Here is a 25,668-nt window from a genome sequence, read left to right as displayed (position 1 = left end):
TCTTACTGGCAAAGAGGATCGAGATTACTTAACTTTTTTTAATTCATTAGTGAATCATTCTCATTTAAACAAAAATGACTGTACTTCTTTCAACTTGGTCCTAGGATCATATCCTCATTATTATACTTGTCTCAGCTTTCAGGAACTACAAATCTATTAAAGGGGTCATCTAAAACTAAAAGGGGTCAGAGGTAGGGTCAACCTCTGACTCTTGGAGTATTTCATATATAGATCTTAAAAACCTATAATAATTCAATTCCATACAAGGATAATGACTTGATTCCTGGTCATCTGCCACAAAGGGCTTATGTTCCAATGACTATCCATGCCTCCAAGGGCCCAGAACTATGGAAAGGAGGTGACCAAATAACAACTTTCCATAGTTTCCAGATAAAAGCTTCGGGCCTCACAGCATCATCATGATCTAACAGGCGCTGGCTTTTCTCATTCTATTATCATCAGATGCGATTAGGAATCTACCAAGCCAGCAAGTCAAACATCCCAAATGGAGACTGGCTCCTGGAGCGACTCAAGGGGTGACTTTTCAGGGCTTGGTGCTGCAACCTGTCCTTGCCTTCTACCTGGCATGGCAGATGTGCCTCCTACAAGGGCCGTCAATGGGGCTCAGCCTGGATGAATCTCCTTGCAGCAGCAGCCATTCTCCTTTACTTTTTTCTTGGGATTTACACTCACTTTTATGTTCATTTACTGCTTTGTTGAAATTGGAACTGCCTTATGGCAGCTGGTTTGGCTATACTGCCCAGGTGGCAAAACTAATAAACTTTGAGTCATCCACTTCTGGACCTCCATCTGGTCTTGGGCATTTGAACCATGGAGCATTCCAGGGCTGCCTGGGGCTGCCTGGGGCTAATCATCGTTTCACAGATCACTTCTGTGTCTTTCAAAATGGAAAATCAAATCAACATTTTGTAGTAAAAATGTACTGGATGGGAAGTCCAGATTCATGGTTCCTAATTTCTGTCAACCTCTAGTTGTACAACTGTAGGTATTTAATTTAACCACATTGACCTTCAGACACTTTCTCTATAAAATCTTGGGCATTTGACCTAAACCAATTGTTTTCAGACTTCTTTTAAAAAAAAGCATAACTCCTGCATCAAACCAAATAATGCACGAACAATACACAGGAAGATAATACCCCACATGGTCTGGCTGAAATAGAGGCAAGCCTACAATGCCACCCTAGGAAATGTGAACACAGAACACAATTTGCAGATTGGTAAATGGTCTTAAATTTGCTTCCAAGGTCTATACTTCTGACTCTGTTCTTCTTCTTAACAATATAGCAGATAAAAAGCAACCGGGGATGCAATAGTAGTTGTTTTCCCATGAAGGCTCTTCCTGAAACTGGGGAAATTTTCTCAAGTCTGAGGTTTTACTCTAAGAAAGGTGTTTCTTTGATCTAGCCATGTTGGCGAGGGGGGAATTGTCCCTTTCAAAAAGCCTAGTGAAAGTCACTCTCTAAGGAGCTCTGGTGCTACTGGAGGCCAATAATTCACATTAATAAAGGTAATTCTTTGCAAGCAAAAAGTCACAAGGGGCTTGGTATTTCCACTTTTCTAATTTCAAAGTCAAGTGATAGTCAATAGGCCAACAACGGCAAGGGCTGCAGGAAGTAGTGGGCTGACTGGATGGTTACAGGTTAATGTGTAGCTCCTAGATTGACCTGAAATGGTTTCCAGGGGTGGGCATGGGCTGGATGCTAGGCTAAAAGTCAGCCTAGCTGCCTCATTTCTTGCCCATTACCTCATTCTTTCTTCTCAATTTTGACTTTGGTGTTTCTGACCCTGCCTTGAAAAGCTGTCTTTGACAACCGTTGAATAAAAACAGCCCCATTTAGAGTGAGTCTGAATGAAGGGTCAGAATTCATCTCACAGACTGTTTTCCAAATGGAAGATCATACCCATTTTCTCCACACAACGGTAGCTCATGAAAACAAAAAGCATTTCAGAACTAGCAGGCTCCCACTGGGCAGGAAGGTTAAATAAGATTTTACGCCAGTTGCCATCCATGAAAAAACAAAGTGTGATTTGTCAGTGATGACTGAGAGGCAAAGTTGGGGGGGAATTCTATTTTAAAAAAGAGAGCAACAGGGCTAAACTTAGCAACCCAATGTTTAAAAGGAGCATTACAGATCTGAAAGTAATCTATTTACAAAGACGTACTTTTAAGGCAGGAGAAGGGGAAGAAAGTCAACAGCTATGACATGATTATGTATTAAAAATCAGAGGCTTCCTGGCAATTAATGACAAATCTTCCACAAATCAAAAGAATGCAGGATGTGACTTTTAGGTTAATAACTACATACTGTATACCTATTCTAAATATTGCATTAGATCGTTACTTTCATCCCCTAAACTTAAGCTCATTATTTCATCACGTGGATGCCATATAATTTACTCAGAATGTTGCCTTTATACGGTTTCATCTAAATAAAAAAGCCAACTTTGGTTTAATAGTAATCATTCTGACAGCAAAATTATTATTTTAGATAGCACAGTGGGTCCTGATATTCTTTGTGTCTAACCAGGAAACCAATGGGGTTGTCAAAGTGGATCTCAAAGGGCACAGCCCTAAAAGGCTTGAGAAAGAATATGCCCAATTATTTCCCAAAGCGTCCTCATGGTGTCCATCACCTCGTTTTACCTCTACTTAATGAAGATCAAGCTACAATAATATAATCTTTCATCTCCAAAAGGACAACCAAGTATCACAGTTAAAATGGGGAAAACAAGATGAGAAGTATGGTCCGTTGCATCAAAATGGGTAATTTTTTCCCTCCTGCTTCTTTGCATATATTCTGGCCTCCAACTAAGCTAGACAAAACACCAATCGTGATCGCTTCTGCACCTGCCCAAATCCGCATCCTCTCTTCAAAGTCCATTTCCACATTGCTGTCTCATTAAGTCCCCACATCACCCAAGCAAAAAAATATTTTCCCTGCCTCTGAACAAATACAACACCTTAATTTGCCTGACTCCTGACTTTTGCACTTTCACAGTCGGCTACATACTACAATAGAATTATAAGATTATTTCCCTTCCCCTGCCCCCGCCTTTCCCCTAAACTAGAAAGACCTAAATCAGTAGTTCCTAAACCTAGTGGTACATCACAATCACCTGGGGAATTCCTGGACCCCACCCAGACCTACTGACTCAGACTGGAGCCTGGGAAGAAATAAATGAACCAATGTACCATTAATTGTACACAGATTTGAGAACCAAAGCCGTAGGAAACTCCAGTCAAACTCCTTAATGTTACAGATAGATAAATAAAGGAACAGAGAAGGTAAATAATTTATCTGATGTCACGTTGTTGGCTAGTGGCAGAACTTCACTCCAACTATAGCGCCTTCCTCCATGCTACAATATTATTCAATCACTCCTTTTAAATTGGGAACTATTTCAGGGTAAGAATTATGTATTATAAACCCTTTGTATGTACTCATAGCAGCTAAAATAGAACTTCACACTAATATTGTTTAAAGCGTGAATGAAAACAGTAATTACTATTTATTTATTCAACAAATACTGAACGTTGCTTTGAGTGAGGCATTATGCTAGGTACTGGCTATACATACGTAAATGAAAAAGAGGTAGTCCTGCCCACTTTGGACTTAAGAATAGTGGAGAAGACAACTAAACAAACAGTCATAGGAACTGCCATGGGGAGAGGAGATGGAGGAGAACTCTGAAAACAAAGAGAATAACATGTGTGAAAGCCCTAAGGCAGGAAAGCGACTGGCATACAGGAAGAAAAAAAAAAAACTGAAAGTAGACCAGCGTAACTGAAGCATGGCAAGAAAGAGACAGGAAATGAAATTGGAGAGGTTTACAGAGGCCAGACCATGCCAGTCCTTGCAGATCATGGTAAGGAATCGTACTTGCACATCTTTCAGATCATTTTAAAATCACAAATCATATCATGTCATCCTTCTACTTAAAAATCATCGGGCTTCCCACTTAAAATGATGCAACAGAAGAATACAGTGGGAAAATGTTCACAAATTTTTTAAAAACTTTTTTAGAACAGTTTTAGATTTATAGAAAAAATACCAAGATACTACAGAGAGTTTCCATATACAACACACCCAGTTTCCCTATTATTAACATCTTACATCAATGTCATACATATTTTACAATTAAAAAACTAATATTGATGAATTATTATTAAAGTGCATATGTTCAGATGTCTTTCATTTTAACTTAATGTCCTTTTTCTGTTCCAAGATCCTCATCCACATTATGTTTATGCCTCCTTAGGCTCCTCTTGGCAGTAACAATTTATCATACATTCCTTGTTTTTGATGATCTTGACAGTTTTGAAGACTACTGATCAGGTATTTTGTAGAATATTCCTCACTGGGATTTTTTTTTAATGTTTTTCAAATAATGAGACTGGGATTATGGGTTTCGAGAAGGAGGACGATAAAAGTAAAGTGCCATTTTCCACACAGCATACAAAGGTACATACTATCAACATGATTTATCACTGTTGGTATTGACCTTGATCACCTGGCGAGGTAATGTTAATGAGATTTCTCCACTGTCAAATCACTCTTTTTTCCTCCCCCTGTCCACGCTGTACTCTTTGGAAGGAAGTCACCACGCACAGTCCACACTTAAGGCATGGGGAGTTGTGCTTCTCCTTCCTGAGGGCAGTGTCTACATAAACCATCTGGAATTCTTCCGCACAGGAGATTTGTCCCTTCTTTCCTATTTATTTATTCATTCAATCATTTATTTATATCAGCACAGAATCATGGATATTAGTTTTATACTCTGGCTTATAATACAATACTACTGTATTTTATTGTTCAAATCATTCCAGTTTTGGCCATTGGGAGCTCTTCAGTTGGCTCCTGTGCCCCTCTGACATACTCCCCATCATTATGTGTTTTTTGTTTTCAGCACTTCCTTCCTTTGTGGCACTACAAGATGCTCCAGGCTCATCTTTATATTTTCTGTTGCAGTCTTACAGGAAAGCATAAAGAGAAGAGGAGTCATGCAGTTAAAAAAAGGAACTAATATTTATTTCATTGTAGACGAGAATCACATTCATTCACTCAATTATTCAAAAATCTTCATATTGCACCTCCTACATGCCAGGAACTCTTCTAAGGCACAGGGATACGGCAGTGAACAGGACAGATATTGTCACACTTGCATGAAGCTCACATTCTAGTGTAAGATACATTCAGACATAAACAAGAAAATATCAGGAAATGATAATTAATGTGAAGAAAATGAAATGATCACAGAGAGGGCTCTTCTCGACTAGCAGGTTAGTAAAGGCCTCTTCGACAATATTACATCTTATCTGAGACCTGGAGAAGGCATGTGAAAATCTAGGGAAAACCTTTCTAGGCAACAAGATCAACCAATTAAAAGACTGCATTGTGGTAAAAAGCTTACCATATTTAGAAACAGAAGCTCACTGTAGCTGGAACATAGTAAGTAAAAGAGGCAGTAGTATAAAGTGAGGTCAGGGAGGTATGCAAGGGCCAGATCATATGGGTCCTTACAGGCCTGGTAAGGACCTGGGATATTATTCTAAGTGTCATGGGAAGCCACTGATTTATATAATTAGATAAACTGGTCCTTATATGGAGTATAAAGAGTCAATGAATGAAACCAAATTATCTCACATGACATAGGTATTATTTGTAATCTATAAAATTATTCCATTTTACAGACGGGAAAACTAAGCCTAGGGAGATTAAGTATCTTGTCTAGATCTCACAGTTGGTGAAGAGCAAAACTATGACTCACACTCAGATACTCTACCCTCTAAGCCATCCTTACACCACTGCCTCCTGTCTATTTAACCTCTCTGCTCCCAGCCCCTCTCACCCTAGGAGTGCTCAGCTTTACGTCTGTGTCCTATATATATTCTTGACTTCACATTTTATATTCCCTGCAGGGCCCCCCAGATCACTGGAGTAGTCTAGAAGCCCTCCACAATCCCTCAGCTGTCCTCTGCATTTGCTTAGAAAGCATGTCATTAACTGAATCGATTAATTCTCCTCATGTTCTTCTGCTCAGCCTCACTCATTTACTAACTGTAAAACATTTTCTGGGAGAAATATGTTAAAAGAGAAATTAAGAGGCTAGCATTCATGGAGAATACACCTTTCAAGATGGAAAATTCTTCAAAAAGAGCCTTCATCAGAGTGTTTAAGATCCTGACATCTCTCTTTTTCATCTTGATTCCATTACTCTGTGGGTCAAACTTCCTATGCAATTTAATCTGCTTTGCTTTGTCCCTCACACCTTAAGGTAGACTAATTTCTTCAGAACCACTAAGGACCAATGAGGAAAAACATTCAGGAGTAGAGAAGGTATTTTGGCTATCTCATGTTGAAAGAAGAATAAGAATTCTAACTATTTATACTACATCTATCATTTTACTTACTAATAATCAAAACTAATACTTACTAAGCACTTATTGTGCACCGTTCTAAGCATTTTATGTGAAATATCTCATTTAATCCTCATAGCAACTATATGAGAGACATGTTCTGATGAACCCATTTTACAAATGAGAAAACTGAGGCATGGAACAGGTTAGTAATCTGCCCAAGGTTATGTACCTAGTAAATGGACAAGCCAGGACCTGAACTCAGCTACTCTGGATTCTATCATTCTATACTAAATTACGTACAGAATCAGACTCTTTAGGATTTCTGAGTGGCCCTCATCCTGGAAAAGTTTTATAGGACCGGTTTTACTTGGTTTTAAAAAAAAAGTGATTAAGCATCCTTTTCAATTAAGTAAACATCTACAGATAAGTTTGATCTTAATTATTACACAATACTTAAAGTAGTACTCATTCAAAGTTTTCTGCTTTGCTACAACTATGCCTTGGCTTCTATTCCAATGTAATTAGAAATAAACTTCAACCTACAAACATTTTACCTGTAAACACCAATAAGCCAGTAGAGCTGTTATGTAAATTTTAAATCTCTACTTTTATTTACTTAGCAAAAAAAAACATATTACCATATCCTTCTCTTCATGGCAATTTTTTAACTTAATGGAAGAAACACACACATTTCACATTCCTCTGAATTATCACTAACGATAGTCAAAGCATATTGATGTTTACTTTATATACTGAACTCAAAAGAAAAACATATTTGCATTACACTCAGAATAATTTTGCCAATCCATCTGAATGAAAATCAGACATATGAGGAAACTGGATATCAAATGCCAGAAGGTAAGACCAGACAGCAAAGAGAGACAGAATTTCAAAAGCATGTTTAGGATAATACATCAAACATATTTTTTACCATGAACCACTGACCCAGTCAATCATTTGACTGAAAAAGTGTGATGAGTAAGTGAAAATGTAGAAAAGTAACATTTAGTGACATGATTTACTTATTTATCCCTATGATGGCACGTCTTCAGTTTCAAACATCTTCTTCAAATATGATTCCACATTTTAAATAACTTAGTTCTTTAAATATCTTTTTAGAATAAAATAATACACTGTTCTGCAACACTAGTTTTTAAAAGAAGTTCAAAGAATGAAGTTACTTTTGTTTACTGCTTCCTTCAGGCATTTAACAGATATTTAATAAGTACTTATCACACGCAAAGCACCCTGTCAGGTACAGTGGGAGATCCCCAAATCAATAAAACAGAGTTCCATCTCTCAGTAAGGTTAAAATCGATCATTCAAAATAGAAACATTTAGTTCCACAAGAGACTTTTCTTTAAAAAATCAAGTAGAGATTTAAAAAAGTGACATTTGAACAGTCCCTTCAATAAAGGGAATTTAGCCTTACAAACACAAGGAAAAGGACCTTCCATGTGAAAGAAATACTGTGTCCAATGTCACAGCAGAGAGCACAAGTACTGGGGTTTTTTTCAGTGAATACATGAATGAATCAACGAATGGAAATAAAAACTGAAAAAAGGCATTAGATTTGATGACCAGGAAATCATAAATGCTCATTAAGATGCAATATCAATAAAGCAGTGGAAACAAAAGCCAGATTCAAGGGGGCTAAGAAAATGAAAAGAATGTGGGAGGCGAAAGAATATTTTAGAGGCTTGTGTAAAGGTCTGGGAAGGAGAGAGACTAGACAGTAGCTCAAACAGGTGTGCAGGAAGACAGAGGTTTTATTTTTGAAGATGGGGGGGAAAAATCCTGAAATTCATTTAATTATGCAAGAAAAAAGAATAACTGAAAGTGTGGAGCCTTAAGCAAGGTGTAAGAGGACAAGAAAGAAAATACATGTGAATGGGTTATGGTTTAAAATACCATCTCCCAGTGAGGTCTTCCCTAGCTCACTCAGATGGGGTCATTTCCTCTTCTCTCTGTCCATTAGTATTAATAGAATGGAAGCTTCTGGAGGGAAAGAACTTGTCCGATGTGTTTGATGTTCTCTCCCCCGCAGCAGAAACATAATCTGAGACACACTATAGGCATGCAGTCATTATTAGTTAAACTGGTAAATAAAGGAAGGAATGATACAGTTTTCCTCTAATTTTGGAGTAGAATCTTCATGAAGAAGGAGAAACCTTTCAAGTGAAAAGGAGGAAAGTTGGATGCAATCCCCACAGAAAAGCAGAACAGTAGGAGGCATCTTCGTAGAATGAGAAGGACACGCTGATGTTTGCCTCTTCCTCTAAAGCCTGCCTCTGCGCACTGGAGTCACACAGAGCAAGTCCATTCATCCTTTTACCATACACCAAATGGATAAACACAGAGGCTGAGTTACCTGAGGCCTCACATTCAGAGTGAGGAAAGCAACAAAGATGGCTTACTAACAACGGAATCCTCAGGGGTTAAGACCTCATTGAGCTAAAAGTGAGTATATGATTATGCAAAAGATTCATGGATGGGTAGAGAAACAAAATAACTCTTCCCTTAAGTCACAATTGGCCTAGGAATGGGGGTGGGGTGAGTCTTTTAACAGGGGGACCAATAGGTTCTTCGAGGCAGCACTAGGCAATTCAGTTCAGAGGTCAAAACGTTGAATAAAGGTTGACTCCCAAATTTCACAATTTGTATGGAAGCACAAAAGACCCCAGCCACCCAAAGCAATCTTGAGAAAGAAAAACGGAGTTGGAGGAATCAGGCTCCCTGACTTCAGACTATACTACAAAGCTACAGTAATCAAGACAGTATGGTACTGGCACAAAAACAGAAAGATAGATCAATAGAACAGGATAGAAAGCCCAGAGATAAACCCATGCACATATGGTCACCTTATCTTTGATAAAGGAGGCAAGGATATACAATGGAGAAAAGACAGCCTCTTCAATAAGTGGTGCTGGGAAAACTGGACAGCTACAGGTAAAAGAATGAAATTAGAACACTCCCTAACACCATACACAAAGATAAACCTGAAATGGATTAGAGACCTAAATGTAAGGCCAGACACTATAAAACTCTTAGAGGAAAATACAGGCAGAACACTCTTTGACATAAATCACAGCAAGATCCTTTTTGACCCACCTCCTAGAGAAAGTGAAATAAAAACAAAAACAAACAAATGGGACCTAATGAAATTTAAAAGCTTTTGCACAGCAAAGGAGACCATAAACAAGATGAAAGGACAACTCTCAGAATGGGAGAAAATATTTGCAAACGAAGCAACTGACAAAGGATTAAACTCCAAAATAGACAGGCAGCTCATGCAGCTCAATATCAAAAAAACAAACAACCCAATCCAAAAAAGGGCAGAAGACCTAAATAGACATTTCTCCAAGGAAGATATACAGATTGCCAACAAACACATGAAAGGATACTCAACATCACTAATCATTAGAGAAATGCAAATCAAAACTACAGTGAGGTATCACCTCACACCAGTCAGAATGGCCATCATCAAAAAATCTACAAACAATAAATGCTGGAGAGGGTATGGAGAAAAGGGAACCCTCTTGCACTGTTGGTGGGAATGTAAATTGGTACAGCCACTACGGAGAACAGTATGGAGGTTCCTTAAAAAACTAAAAATAGAACTACCATACAATCCAGCAATGCCACTACTGGGCATATACCCTGAGAAAACCATAATTCAGAAAGAGTCACGTACCACAATGTTCACTGCAGCTCTATTTACAACAGCCAGGACGTGGAAGCAACCTAAGTGTCCATCGACAGAGGAATGGATAAAGAAGATGTGGCACATATCTACAGTGGAATATTACTCAGCCATAAAAAGAAAGGAAATTGAGTTATTTGTAGTGAGGTGGATGGTCCTAGAGTCTGTCATACAGAGTGAAGTAAGTCAGAAAGAGAAAAACAAATACCATATGCTAACACATATATATGGAATCTTAAAAAAAAAAAAATGGTTCTGAAGAACCTAGGGGCAGGACAGGAATAAAGACGCAGATGTAGAGAATGGACCCAAGGACATGGGGAGGGGGTAGGGTAAGCTGGGAGAAAGTGAGAGAGTGTCATGGACATATATACACTACCAAATGTAAAATAGATAGCTAGTGGGAAACAGCCACATAGCACAGGGAGATCAGCCCAGTGCCTTGTGACCACCTAGAGGGGTGGGATAGGGAGGCTGGGAGGGAGATGCAAGAGGGAGGGGATATGGGGATACATGTATACGTATAGCTGATTCACTTTGTTATACAGCAGCAACTAACACAACATTGCAAAGCAATTATACTCCAATGAAGATGTTAAAAAAAAAAAAAAGGTTGACTCCCGTGACCCTGTAGATTTCCTTCATTGTTCCCTGGAGCCCAGGATGCTTCTTCTACAGAAGGTTGTGCTCATTTTGGGAAGAGCTCCCTACATTTTGTGTAGTTATGTTAGTTCAGGTTACCTTCTCCAATTCTCTATTTTGTCACATTTTTCCTCTAGTTCTGATAACCTCTGCCTTTATGTCCTGGTGACCTTCTGTCACTGGAACCTGGAGGGTATTATGCTCAGTGAAATAAGTCAGACAAAGAAAGACAAATACTGTATGTTATTACTTACATGTGCAATCTAAGAAATAAAACAAACTAGTGAAGATAACGAAAAAGAAACATACTCACAGATTATAATAGAGAACAAACTAGTGGTTAACAGTGGGGAAAGAGAAAGGGGGAGGGACAAGATAAGAGTAAGGGATTAAGAGGTACAAACTTCTATGCATAAAATAAATAAGCTACAGGATATATTGTACAGCACAGGGAATACAGCCAATATTTTATGATAACTATAAATGGAGTATAATCTACAAAAATTTTGAATCACTGTGCTATACACCTGAAACTAATATAACATTGTAAATAAACTATACCTCAATTTAAAAAAAAGCCTTCCCCATCTCAATATTAATAGAAAAACCTTTTGCATTTTCTTCTAAATATAGATTTTCTCATATCCAGGAGATGGAAAGGACTACATACCCTTGGGATTATACTTACTTTTATATCCTGATTTTTACATTTAATGAGAATTTCCTCATATTTGTATATATTCCTTAGAGCTTAATTTTAAATGCCAAAAGAAAAAAATGGAAATTAGCCATTAAAGGCAATATCAGCAGAGGAACCGGAGTGGACATCATAATGCAAAGGGTTAGGAGAAGCAGGAAGCAGAAACCTCAAATACAAATAATATGTTAAGTTTGGTAGTGAAAGGGGGAAAGAGATAGAACAATAGCTGGAATGCACAGCCAAATCACCAAAAAGGGTGTAAATGAAGATCGTTCATGATGTTACCTTTTCCAGGGTATACAGACTTTAAAAGAAAATTAATGAAGGCCCAAAAGCCTTGGAGCTAAAGGAATGAATCTCTCTTAGTGGAATTTCAAGCATCTTCCCAAGTTCATGGGAGAAAGATTTTATAATCAAGGGAGGCATTTTCCTAGAAACTTTAAGTCACAGAACTATATAAAACAACCCTGAATATAACAACAGTTTATAAACCAAGCCTCGGCATGAGAACAAAATTAACTAACTTACACACTCTGCCTACATCTGATAATTCCGAGTGACTGAAATCTAAGAATGTCAAAGTGAACCTGATGATGAGTTTTGTCTGGCCATGTCACACTGCACTGCTCTCCTGAGCTTCTGTGGAATGGTTCCCAGAATAACAGGGAAGACTCACTAGAATGCAATACATAATTAAGTTCTTTACTGGTGACTCTTCTTAAAGTGACCTCATGGGAGTTCTGGGGAAAGGTGCAAAGCCAGGTGTGGATTAGGACAAGAAATCATGTCGGTGATCAAATGATTCAGCAGGTAAAATATGTATTATGTCACTGCACTTCAAGCAAAAATTCATGCAATGAATACAGATACACAGTGCCAAGGACTGCCCTGTTAATTTACAGAAACCAACTCAGTGATGAAAAACAACAACTCTAAGAACAGCAAAAGAAAGAAAACACATTCTATACTTTATATACTATTTCTGTTTTATTTGGAAGTTTAAAAAATCTTGTATTTACATTTCATTTTTTCATCCAGGAAATATTTATTGTGTGATTACTTTGTTCAGTCAGTGTGTGAGGTGCTGGGTATACAGTGGTGAAAAGAGATGGATTCTCTGCCCTCATGGAACAGAGTCTAGTGAGAAGGCACCCAGCAAACACACTAAAGCCCAGCGACATGAGGAGTTTAGGGGCAGAAATGTGATTGGAACCAGGCCTAGGGGACTTAGCTCAAAGTGGAGTTTGCAGGACAAGCACATTCTTTTCACACTTTCTCGCCCCTTCCTCCTACCAACACACACAAAATGATTTGGCAAATATAACAGTCATCTTTACTAATTTGGGAGTCACTTCACAGGAACAGAAACAATGAGAATATTTCACTATATTTACACAAACACTTGGCCAATCTCTCCTCTGTTCTAATACATCTCAGCAAAGATGAAAATCAACTCAACTGATTTCAGAACCTCACTAATTTATATCACAGTCAGAACTCATCAATAACAGCCCACATGGCACAGGCTGGATGGCTTTTAAGATCTAAGCTGCAAATTGTAGATGAGTTTGGGCTTTTCAACATCACCTCTAAGAGACCTCAAAGGTACACCGACATAATCAGCCTTTGATGATACACTGTATCATATATCCGTAGTCTCACATGTCTCTAATTCAGCACATTTGCATATGATCTGCATTCTAACATATCCACAAATATGTTTTTATATGCTAGAAGACTGTAATATGATAGAGCCCTTTAGGAGTCATTCTGCTTTGTTGTGTCAATTCTCATGTCCATCAGACAATGATCATTCTCCCAGCCACATCCTCCACCTACGCCTTAACCACAACTGGAGGGCTAGACACTTCTGAAGAGGGCATAGTCTCTGAGTCTTTTTGACATCCTCGGCAGTCTGGTGGAAAGAAATTTGGATCCTGAGTCAACAGGCCTGAGTCTCAGTCTCAGCTTATTAGCCCCTTACTGCAAAGTCCTGAGTCAAGTTTGCAAAACATCACTAACCTCTTCATAGCTGTTTGTGACTTCAGAACAATATTGTAAAAGTGCTTTGAAAACACTCAGAAGTGTGAATAATGAAAAATTATCATTTAAAAAACATATTATCCAAGCAAATACAAGCCAAACAGCAAACACAGGGTTTTATGACACAACAATTTAGTAATTTCAATTAATTAGATTGGTGTTTTCCATCTTTCACTGATACAAATAATCCATCTAGGAAAAACAACTCCCACAGACTGCAAACCAGGTTAGTCAGCTTTAGAAATTCCAAGTATATTTATTGTTTTTATTAATCAAAGAAGAATTTCTGAACTGCAAATTTTTTACCTTTTACAAATATTAAACACACATTAAAACACAATTGGTGGGCTTCCCTGGTGGCACAGTGGTTGAGAGTCCACCTGCCAATGCAGGGGACACAGGTTCGTGCCCCAGTCAGGGAAGATCCCACATGCTGCGGAGTGACTGGGCCCGTGGGCTATGGCCGCTGAGCCTACACGTCCGGAGCCTGTGCTCCGCAACGGGAGAGGCCACAACAGTGAGAGGCCCACATACCGCAAAAAAAAAAAAAAAAATTGGTTTAGAAAAATACCAGTGGAACCATTGATTAAACATCTGCAGTTTGACTATAAAGTAGCAAAATTTGATTTTTTTTTTTTTTAATTAATTTGTTTGTTTTTATTTTTGGCTGTGCTGGGGCTCTCATTGCTGCGCGCGGGCTTTCTCTAGTTGCGCGCGGGCTTTCTCTAGTTGCGGTGAGCGAGGGCTACTCTTCATCGTGGTGCGCAGACTTCTCCTTGTTGTGGCTTCTCTTGTTGCGGAACACGGGCTCTAGGCACGCGGGCTCAGTAGTTGTGGCTTGTGGGCTCAGTAGTTGTGGCTTGCGGGCTCTTGAGCACAGGCTCAGTAGTTGTGGCACACGGGCTTAGTTGCTCCGCAGCATGTGGGATCTTCCCAGACCAGGGCTCGAACCCGTGTCCCCTGCATTGGCAGGCGGATCCTCAACCACTGCGCCACCAGGGAAGCCCCAAAATTTGATTTCTAATAAGATTTCTAAGACAAGTGCTATCAGTTTACCTCCAAAGGTTGTAGATTGGCAGCTCAATGAGCATGATTCAGTTCATTAATGTGTGTTGTTTGGCCTACACAGTATTTCAAAAATTGAAAGTTTTTATATAAAAATTCAGATTTCTTACATCAAAAAATGCAAATCTGGCTACTCTAGTGGTGGAGAAGGCTTATACTGGCCCATAAGAGCAACTGTTAATATCTCTTCCAAGCATGTTCAGTAACAATCACATTAGAGGCTTGAAATGAGCAATGTAGGAATATTTACACCACGAGAATTGGCAAATGCTACGGATTGCAGCTTTTTTTTTCTTTAAGAAAGCTAGTTAAACACTTACAAGCACACCCTACACTTGGGACCATAATCTCAAAGGGCAACAACTGGCTGGACTGAGTAGTAATAACTATGCCTTCAGATAGGATGTGGACTTTTTAGTCCATATCTACCACTATTCCCTATTGTTTTTTGTCTTAGTTCACTCATTTTAATTACCTGCCCCACATATTTAAGCATTTGATTTTGCAACTCCTGGTTTACAGTCACACTCTTTTCAATAAAACTCTTAGATGATAATAAAGAAAAAAAGCCAAGTCACTGTGCTTGCTTGATAATTAAAAAAAAAGAGCAGGCTTAAATTCAACACTGTTGAACAAACTGAAATACCATCTTTAGATTCCTTTTTCTCCCTTTTCTAACCATTGTGTTATTTAAGTAAAAAAGAACATTGTAACAGATTTCAAGTCATAAATTGAGCAGTTAGCAAAATGAATATTTTTAAAAGATAAAAATATTATTTAATTGTACATTCTTAAACAAAATATGAAAAACTGAGAATTTTTATTTCTAGAGGTAAAATCATCTTTGCTTCTCAAAACTATGAAGTCTTTTTTGGTTTGTCTGAAGACCGTGTATGGATATTTGATGGAAATCTTGAAAACCCGGCCAGAAAAATTCCTACAAAAGGCAAACCTTTGATTAAATGACTCTATCAATAAGAATGTCTGAATATGAAACCAGATATGATAGCAGGCAGGAAAATTCCCTTTCATGTCACATTACATGGATTCATACACAGAGGACTGCTGCTTAGCCTGCCCTAATACTAGGTCTGTGCTTCCAAAGACAATAACACTTTCATTTATCACTCCCTTCCCTTGGGGCATGAGTATCATAGTCCTACCCACTACAAGAAAAGCATTTTCCCAAAACCACTTCCAAGGTCCCAAGAACAAAAATAAAAGACAAAAAATTAAGGAAAGAACACAGACCAATGGAAGGTCCTGAAACAGTTCCAATCAACGGGTGTTATATTTCTGGACACTGTCTTAGCAGTAATCACTACCACCAAAAGGAAGGGGCCATGTGAGCATTTGTCAGGAGTCTCTGTCTCAACACACCACTTTTAAAATTCTATCTTTCCTCCTGGACCTCCCGCTAAATTTGTTTTCAGTCTCAGACCTACCTTAGCTTGGTTACTGGTCTTTTCTTTTTTTCAAGATGCTCAAAAATAACAAATATTTGGACTTCTAGGCTAGCCCCCAAATTATAATAAGGCCATTTTTACAGTGGAGAGAAAACAAGGAGATTAAAGAAATAGAAAGAATGGAAAGAAGGAAGGGAGGGAGGGAGAAAGGGAAGGAAAGAAAAAAAAAGGACATAAAGCATGTTTTGAGCTAACATGAGAGAAAGGGACAAAGTTTTAAAAAGAGGAAGAGGAAAGCAACTGTCCTGTGTCCTTTTAGATTGCTCTTAATGTAAATTTTGGGGGTAGAATCCAAATACTGGTATTACTGATCCTCTTGAAAAAATGTTGCCTCTAATCCTTTGCACACTCCTATGTACATTAGACAGTCTCGAGTGAACACGGGAAAGCTCAAGAAACGATCCAGATACAGTCAAGGGGAGTTTGTGATAGTACCAAAAACAAAACAAAGGAAAACGATAGCAGAAAGAAAGAGTTTTACCTGTATTCAGTAAAGTACCAGCTACACTGATTTATATTGAGCCTTTCTTCAGCGTATTGATTTTTACGGATTTAAAGCTAAAGGCCTAGACCTCAGTTACCTCAAGAATAACAGTTCTTTTAGAAGAACTTGTGGTGAACCAGAGTACTTTTACTCAAAATTCTCAGGTTCGTACTGCAGCTGACTAGCAAAGAAGTATTTCCTGGACGTATAACGAATTATCTCAGTTCTCCGCCTAGTCTAAAGCACCAGCCAGCATCCACGGGCCTCACATGCATATTTACAATAAGCAATATGTCATCGGTGTTTTTAACTTAATTTTGGTTGAGGCATTTTAACGTATACATTCCCTCAACTTAAAAAAAAAAAAACGCAGTAGCAAAGTAAGACTTTTATTTTTTAATGTTTACATTCTAAGTAATTGCAATAGGTCATCAAAAGTAAAGGCTTTGGGGTAAAAAAAATCAGTCTCTGCTGCAACCAACATGCTTGTCTGTCAGTGTATGAAGGGTTAAGGAATGTAGTAATAAGGTGAGAGTGTGCTGAAAGGGGGCTGAAGGAAAAGGAACAGAAAAGGTGGAGACAATGGTAATAATAATATAACAATAACAGCTAACACTTACTTAGTGCTGACTATGTAGTGGGCACTGCTGTAAGCACTTTACATAAACCCATTTTAATCTTCATAGCAATCCAGGAGGCAAACACTGCCATCATCCCCATTTAATGAATGAGGAAACTGAGGCACAGAGCCCATTTCAAGATTTGCCCAAGGGCCTCAACTACTTAGTAGCATATTGAGGATTTAAACTAGACTGAGAGTCCATGTTCCTAACCACTATCCCAGAGGCCTGAAGAGGAAGGTTACCAATGGAAAGAAGTTAATTCAACAATAAGGTTAAAATTAAGTTTAAAAAAAACAACAACTGAGGTTTTACCTTATAGAGAAAAATATATATGGTGCATGCAGATTAAAATGTTCTACCTAATAAACACAATATAAATTTAACAGGTACTTGGCAACAGATAACAAGTGCAATGACAAACATTAGAATGAATATAAGAAGCCTTCTCCAGAAAGATGTGAGCACAGTATTTTAACCACCCAAGAGGTCCTACTTTAGTGCATCTCGTGAGCCCGCAGTGCCACCCAGTGATAGTCGAGGTGAACCACGTGTATATCCTCTTCTGCAAGTTTCCATAATCTTTTCTATAACTAATACAGAACTTTCACATAAAAAAGGAAACTTGGATTAGTAATAACCTATCTTTTATTTTACTATAACTTTTTCCAAATTGCCCTTACATTTAAATTTCCTCTCCATTATTTCTTAACATATGACTGTGACAAGACCAACCAAAACTATTAACTTGAGGGCTGAGAGAGCTTGCTTGCTGAAAATTTAGAAGAGTATTTCATTTTCCCCAAGAAATCATTCAAAATATTTGTTTACAGCATTTCATTCACCCAGTGAGTACATAATGCTGTCACCACATAGGGTATTTCAGTGTTTCCTAATATAACCTTTCAGTTACTGGAGTATGGAGTTCATTGCAGCCAGTGAGGAGGGCTGAAAACATCTGCTCCAAACAGCAAAGCAAAATGTGAGCAGGTCCCCCATCAGCAAGCAGTACCTGCACTATGGAACCTCCAAAAAGAAACAGATGCAGCAATTAGGCACGTGGTGGAGGAGGGAAGGGGGTGGGGGTCAGGAGGGAAGCTAGGCAAGCATCAAACAAGACAAAATGTATCTATAGACCTAACACTTTAAAAAAATTCTCCTACAGGGAATGGTTACATTATGAAAACTGAATTCTAAAGTTTAGTTTTCATCCAAAACCATAACGTTACAACTGATTATACCACTAAGACAAAATAAGACAGGGCTATAAACCCCTGGAAGGAATTCAAGAAAGATTCATCAGTGAGTTCTTCTATTAAGACTTTTTTCTGAAATATTCACCAAATATTTAATAGTAGTTATTGCTAAGGAGCAGAATGACAAAAAAACTTTGAGTTACAAAGTTACACATTTGTTTATTTTTGGCATTGTTTTCCAGACATGTATTTCTTTTGTTAGAAGTGTGGAAAAGTCCTGTGCTCCACTGTATTATAATCATTAGGAAGAAACCCTGAACAGTAAGACATTTGTCTCTACTTTCTATATATCCCTTATACATTTCAATCATTGTGCAACCGATATTTTTACATACACTAATAAAACACAGCTTTTGCTTAAATTAAAATAATACCCTTCACCACAGAACTACTTACAAATCTAATTATTTTATAAAGTATATTTGTCAATTAGCAGCTAAGCCAGCTTTTAAATTCTTTCATTTTTAAAATGCCACGATTGATAACATGTCTATGGGAGTAAACATGATTAAAAAGACAAATATGTGAACTTTGATCACCAGTATATGAGAAGTGGAATCTTGAGGTTCATTTCTGTGGCCCCTGAAATGTCTCTCTGCAACTGTTTCCCTTCAAGTCAAGGGGTGAGGATGACGAGTTCACACACTCCTAGAGACTGCAAGTCCCATTGACAAATCAGCTGCTGACTTGCAGTTAGTCCATATCATCATTGCTAAAGTTGTGTTCAATGTACCATATAGTCATAAAGCTGTAAGGTTCTTTCTAAGCCATTCTTCGTTCTTTTAGTTCCCTGACAAGCTAAAGGTCCCATGGGACCCTGCAGAGCAAAACCTCAAATACAGTGATGCCCATAAGTAAATCCACAGGAACCAGCCAAGAAAGTTGTTACAAATATGATTTGAGTCTTGAGTAAAAATTATTTGGGGAACTTAAATGCTATTTAATTTTAAGAGTTATCGGGATGACATATGATAGGTATACACCTTACAAGTTTACTCTAAGACACACCTTCTTTTCAAATTGCGACCCACAGGTCTACTGCACCAAAGTCACCTGGGATGCTGCTTCCAAGTGGCAGACTCCTGAGTCCTGCCCCAGACCCACTGGATCTGAATGCTTGAGTGTGAGGCCCAGGAATCTGGTTTTTTCCAAAGCTCCCTGGACTCTTACTCACCTATTAGAATGGTCAAAATCCAGAACACTGACAATACCAAATGCTGGTGACCATGTGGAGCTACAGGAACTCTCTCATTGCTGGCTGGAATGCAAGATGGTGCAGCCACTTGGGAAGACAGTTCAGTGGTTTCTTACAAAACTAAACATAATCTCACCATATCATCTGGCAATCGCACTATTGATATTTACCCAAAAGGAGTTGAAAACTATGCCACTCAAAAACCTACGCATGGATGTTTATAGTAGTTTTTTTCATAGTTGCCAAAACTTTGGTACATACAGACAATGGAATATTATACAGCACTGAAAACCAATAAGCTATCAAGCCATGAAAAGACATGGAGGGAACTTAAATGCATATTACTAAGGGAAAGAAGCCAGTCTGAAAAGACTACATACTGTATGATTCCAACTATACGACTTCCTGGAAAAGACAAAATTTTGGAGACAGTAGAAAGATTTGTGGTTGCCTGGGTGTTGCGTGAAGGGGAAAGCAGAAAGGAATAGATAAGAACAGAGAATTTTTAGGGCAATGAAAATATTCTGTATGATTCTATAATGATAGATATATGTCATTACACTTTTAAGCAAACCCACAGAATGCACAACACCAAGAGTGAACCCTAAGGGAAACTATAGGCTTTGGGTGATTATGATGTGTCAATGTAGGTTCATCCTTGGTAAAAAATGTACCATTCTGGTGAATGATGCCGATACACTCTGGTGAGTATAGACTATTCATGTGTGGTGCAGCGGATATATGAGAAATCTCTGTATGTTCCTCTCCATGTTGTTGTAAAGCTAAAACTGCTCTAAAACATTAAGTTTTAAAAAAAAAGCTCACTGGTGACAGTCATACAACATAAGTTTGGGAATCATATTATCGAACAGCAATTCTTAAACATTGCTGAACATTAGAATCATCTGGAGAGCTTTTAAAAATCCCGGTGCCCAGGCCATGCCCCATACTAATTAAACCAGAATCGCTTGGGGTGGGACAAGAGCAGCAGTTTTTGAAACTTCCCAGATGATTCCAACGCAAAGCCAAGTTTAATCATCAGTGCTATAAGGCCTCAAAGTGCAATTTAGAGAACAAATTCAGACTTCCTGGGTGTCAAGCAACACTCAACTTGAGATTTTAACAATAACAACAACAACAAAAATGTTTACTACCCAGGTCGTCATGGTGGCAACAAAAAAGACCTAATTAAGATGGCATAAAAAAATAACATTAAGTAAGAATTAAACATGGAAAAATCCTCATTACCAATATGACAACAGACAAAAAACAGGGGGGTGGGCTTCTCTGGTGGCGCAGTGGTTAAGAATCTGCCTGCCAATGCAGGGGACACGGGTTCGAGCCCTGGTCTGGGAAGATCCCACATACCACGGAGCAACTGAGCCTGTGCACCACAGCTACTGAGCCTGCGCTCTAGAGCCCGTGAGCCACAACTACTGAAGCCTGCGTGCCTAGAGCCTATGCTCCGCAACAAGAGAAGCCACCACAGTGAGAAGCCCGCTCACCGCAACGAAGAGTGGCCCCCGCTCACCGCAATTCAATTAGAGAAAGCCTGCGTGCAGCAATGAAGACCCAATGCAGCCAAAAATAAATAAAATAAATAATTTTTTAAAAAGAAAAAAGAGGGGGGAGGTTTTCAACAGTTAATTTGAGTCAAAGAAGGACACTTATTAAGTCCAGGCTTCACTGACCAACAACTTATGCTTGAAATATTGCGAATCAGCTTTATTATATAACATGATGGAAGAAATGAACAATACTATGTGATTTTTTTCATGCTATTACAAATCAATGTGCAACAGTTTGGGGATATTTAAAAGATGCTGAAGGAGAAAGTGTATCAAAACAAACTAAATTTTCAATAAGGTACCAATGTCAGAGAAATAAAATGATTCAGCAAGCTGCTTTCTCAAGTCAAAGCCTTTTGTAGTTCAGACTGAAAGATGCATTTTGCTTTCCCTCAGTGGCTTACAAGATAGTACATTATTAAACTTGAGACAACATATCCGAATACAGTGGACTTGAAACTACAGTCACAGAATTTTAAAAGCATGTCTTTACTGAAAGAAGTACAAATTTCAGACTTAAACTGCACCTAAAAATTGAACAGAAAGCCAAAGGAGAATGTACTCATTTTACTATTGCGGCCTGACTTGAGTTCAATAGAATCAAAAATATAAAAGAATTACAGAGCTATTTAGTGGAAGGAAAGTCATCATCTCAGAAAAGATTCAATGGTTTGCATGATTTCAAACCAAGTTTTAAGTTTCTGCAGCTTCCTTTAGAAAAAATCTCAGAATGTATATGTATTGTCATCTACCTTATAAGAGTGGTTCAGGGCTTCCCTGGTGGTGCAGTGGTTAAGAATCCACCTGCCAATGCAGGGAACAGGGGTTTGAACCTTGGTGCGGGACTATCCTGCATGCCACAGAGCAACTAAGCCCGTGGGCCACAACTACTAAGCCTGCGCTCTAGAGTCCACGAGCCACAACTACTGAAGCCCACGTGCCTAGAGCTCATGCTCCACAACAAGAGAAGCCACTGCAATGAGAAGCCCATGCACCGCAACGAAGAGTAGGCCCCGCTCACTGCAGCTAGAGAAAGCCCACACACAGCAACAAAGACCCAACACAGCCAAAAATAAATAAATAAATTTATAAAGAAAAAAGAAAAGTGTGGTTCAGTTTTAGGAAGAATTGACTGAACTGAAAACAAACTATCCCACCAAGAAGACACAGTGTTCTTGGAAATTTAGAGATAACTATATGGATTCTAGAGCTGCCCCGAAATTTCTGGCAATTGCCTCTCAACAATGTTTTAATCCTCTGCCCCTATGAAAATCCACCTAAAATGTAAAATTGCTGAAAAATCATTGATGTAAAGCTTGAATCAGAAGTGATATGGACCTTCACTTGTACAGAACATGAGTTTTTTTTAATATTAATGAAAATTTATATATAAAACCCAAATTATCGAGATAGCTTCATCCACCAGAGGGCAGACAGCAGAAGCAAGAACAACTACAGTCCTGCAGTCTGTGAAAGGAAAAGCACATTCATAGAAAGATAGACAAGATGAAAAGGCAGAGGACTATGTACCAGATGAAGGAACAAGGTAAAACCCCAGAAAACAGCTAAATGAAGTGGAGATAGGCAACCTTCCAGAAAAATAATTCAGAATAATGATAGTGAAGATGATCCAGGACCTCAGAAAAAGAATGGAGGCAAAGATCGAGAAGATGCAAGAAATGTTTAAGAAAGACCTAGAAGAATTAAAGAACAAACACCTAGAAGAATTAAAGAACAAACAAACAGAGATGAGCAATACAATAACTGAAATGAAAAATACACTAGAAAGAATCAATAGCAGAATAACTGACACAGAAGAACGCATAAGTGACCTGGAACACAGAACAGTGGAATTCACTGCTGCAGAACAGAATAAAGAAAAAAGAATGAAAAGAAATGAAGACAGCCTAAGAGACGTCTGGGACAACATTAAACGCACCAATATTCGCATTATAGACCACCCAGCAGGAGGAGAGAGAGAAAGGACCCGAGAAAATATTTGCAGAGATTATAATACTCAAAAACTTCCCTCACATGGTAAAGGAAATAGCCACTTCCAATTCCAGGAAGCGCAGAGAGTCCCAGGCAGGATAAACCCAAGGAGAAACACGTCCAGACACACAGTAATCAAATTGACAAAAATTAAAGACAAAGAAAAATTATTAAAAGCAGCAAGGAAAAAATGACAAACAACATAAAAGAGAACTCCCATAAGGTTAACAGCTGATTTCTCAGCAGAAACTCTACAAGCCAGAAGGGAGTGGCACAATATATTTAAAGTGATGAAAAGGAAGAACCTACACCAAGATTACTCTACCCAGCAAGGATCTTATTCAATTCGACAGAGAAATCAAAAGCTTTACAGACAAGCAAAAGCTAAGAGAATTCAGCACCAACAAACCATCTCTACAACAAATGCTAAAGGAACTTTTCTAAGTGGGAAACACAAGAGAAAAAAAGGACCTACAAAAACAAACCCAAAACAAGAAAATAGAAATAGGAACATACATATCAATAATTACCTTAAATGTGAATGGATTAAATGCTCCAACCAAAAGACACAGGCTTGCTGAATGGATACAAAAACAAGACCCATATATATGCTGTCTACAAGAGACCCACTTCAGACCTAGGGACACATACAGACTGAAAGTAAAGGGAAGGAAAAAGATATTCCATGCAAATGGAAATGGAAATCAAAAGAAAGCTGGAGTAGCAATACTCACATCAGATAAAACAGACTTTAAAATCAAGAATGTTACAAGTGAGAAGGAAGGACACTACATAATGATGAAGGGATCAATGCAAGAAGAAGATATAACAATTATAAATATATATGCACCCAAGATAGGAGCACCTCAATACATAAGACAACTGCTAACAGCTATAAAAGAGGAAATTGACAGTAACAAAATAATAGTGGGGGACTTTAACACCTCACTTACACCAATGGACAAAACATCCAAACAGAAAATTAATAAGGAAACACAGCTTTAAATGACACAATAGGCCAGGCAGATTTAATTGATATTTATAGGACATTCCATCCAAAAACAGCAGATTACACTTTCTTCTCAAGTGCACACGGAACATTCTCCAATATAGATCACATCTTGGGTTACAAATCAAGCCTCAGTAAATTTAAGAAAATTGAAATCATATCAAGCATCTTTTCTAACCACAATGCTATAAGATTAGAAATCAATTACAGGGAAAAAAACACAAACACATGGAGGCTAAACAATACGTTACTAAATAACCAAGAGATCACTAAAGAACTCAAAGAGAAAATCAAAAAATATGTAGAGGGCTTCCCTGGTGGCGCAGTGGTTGAGAGTCCACCTGCCGGTGCAGGGGACACGGGTTCATGCCCCAGTCCAGGAGGATCCCACATGCCGCGGAGTGGCTAAGCCCGTGAGCCATGGCCACTGGGCCTGCACGTCCAGAGCCTGTGCTCCACAACGGGAGAGGCCACAGCAGTGAGAGGCCCGCGTACCACAAAAAAAAACAACAAAATACGTAGAGACAAATGACAATGAAAACATGACAATGCAAAACCTATGGGATGCAGCAAAAGCAGTTCTAAGGGGGAAGTTTACAGCTATACAAGCCTACCTCAAGAAACAAGAAAAACCTCAAATAAACAATCTAACCTTACACCTAAAGGAACTAGAGAAAGACGAACAAACAAAAGCCAAAGTTAGCAGAAGGAAAGAAATCATCAAGATCAGAGCAGAAACAAATGAAATAGAAACAAAGAAAACAATAGCAAAGATCAATAAAACTAAAAGCTGGTTCTTTGAGAAGATAAACAAAATTGATAAACCTTTACCCAGACTCATCAAGAAAAAGACCGAGAGGACTCCAATCAGTAAAATCAGAAATGAAAAAGGAGAAGTTACAACGGACACCACAGAACTACAAAGCATCATAATAGACTACTGCAAGCAACTCTATGCCAATAAAATGGACAACCCAGAAGAAATGGACAAATTCTTAGAAAGGTATAACTTTCCAGGACTGAACCAGGAAGAAATAGAAAATATGAACAGGCCAATCACAAGTAATGAAATTGACACTGTGGTTAAAAATCTTCCAACAAACAGAAGTCCAGGACGAGCTGGCTTCAAGGGTGAATTCTATCCAACATTTAGGGAAGAGCTAACACCCATCCTTCCCAAACTCTTCCAAAAAAAATGCAGAGGAAGGAATACTCCCAAACTCACGAGGTCACCATCACCCTGATACCAAAACCAGACAAAGATACTACAAAAAAAGAATATTACAGACCAGTATCACTGATGAATATAGATGTTAAAATCCTCAACAAAATACTAGCAAACAGGGCTTCCCTGGTGGTGCAGTGGCTGAGAGTCCGCCTGCCGATGCAGGGGACACGGGTTCGTGCCCTGGTCCAGAAGATGCCACATGCCGTGGAGCGGCTGGGCCTGTGAGCCATGGTCACTGAGCCCGCGCCTCCGGAGCCTGTGCTCCGCAACGGAAGAGGCCACAACAGTGAGAGGCCCACGTGCCGCAAAAAAA

General features: G+C 38.6%; 1 protein-coding gene across 5 annotated transcripts in view; it reads right to left on the bottom strand.

Moving 5' to 3' along the window:
- SUGCT (succinyl-CoA:glutarate-CoA transferase) overlaps positions 1-25,668 on the bottom strand; it is a 683,662-nt gene that overhangs the window by 550,976 nt on the left and 107,018 nt on the right. The window lies entirely within an intron of this gene.

This window comes from Orcinus orca, chromosome 9, assembly GCF_937001465.1.
Source record: "Orcinus orca chromosome 9, mOrcOrc1.1, whole genome shotgun sequence".
NCBI lineage: Eukaryota > Metazoa > Chordata > Mammalia > Artiodactyla > Delphinidae > Orcinus > Orcinus orca.
Note: the sequence above shows the minus strand (reverse complement) of the source record. Positions and strands in the feature narration are given on the sequence as shown.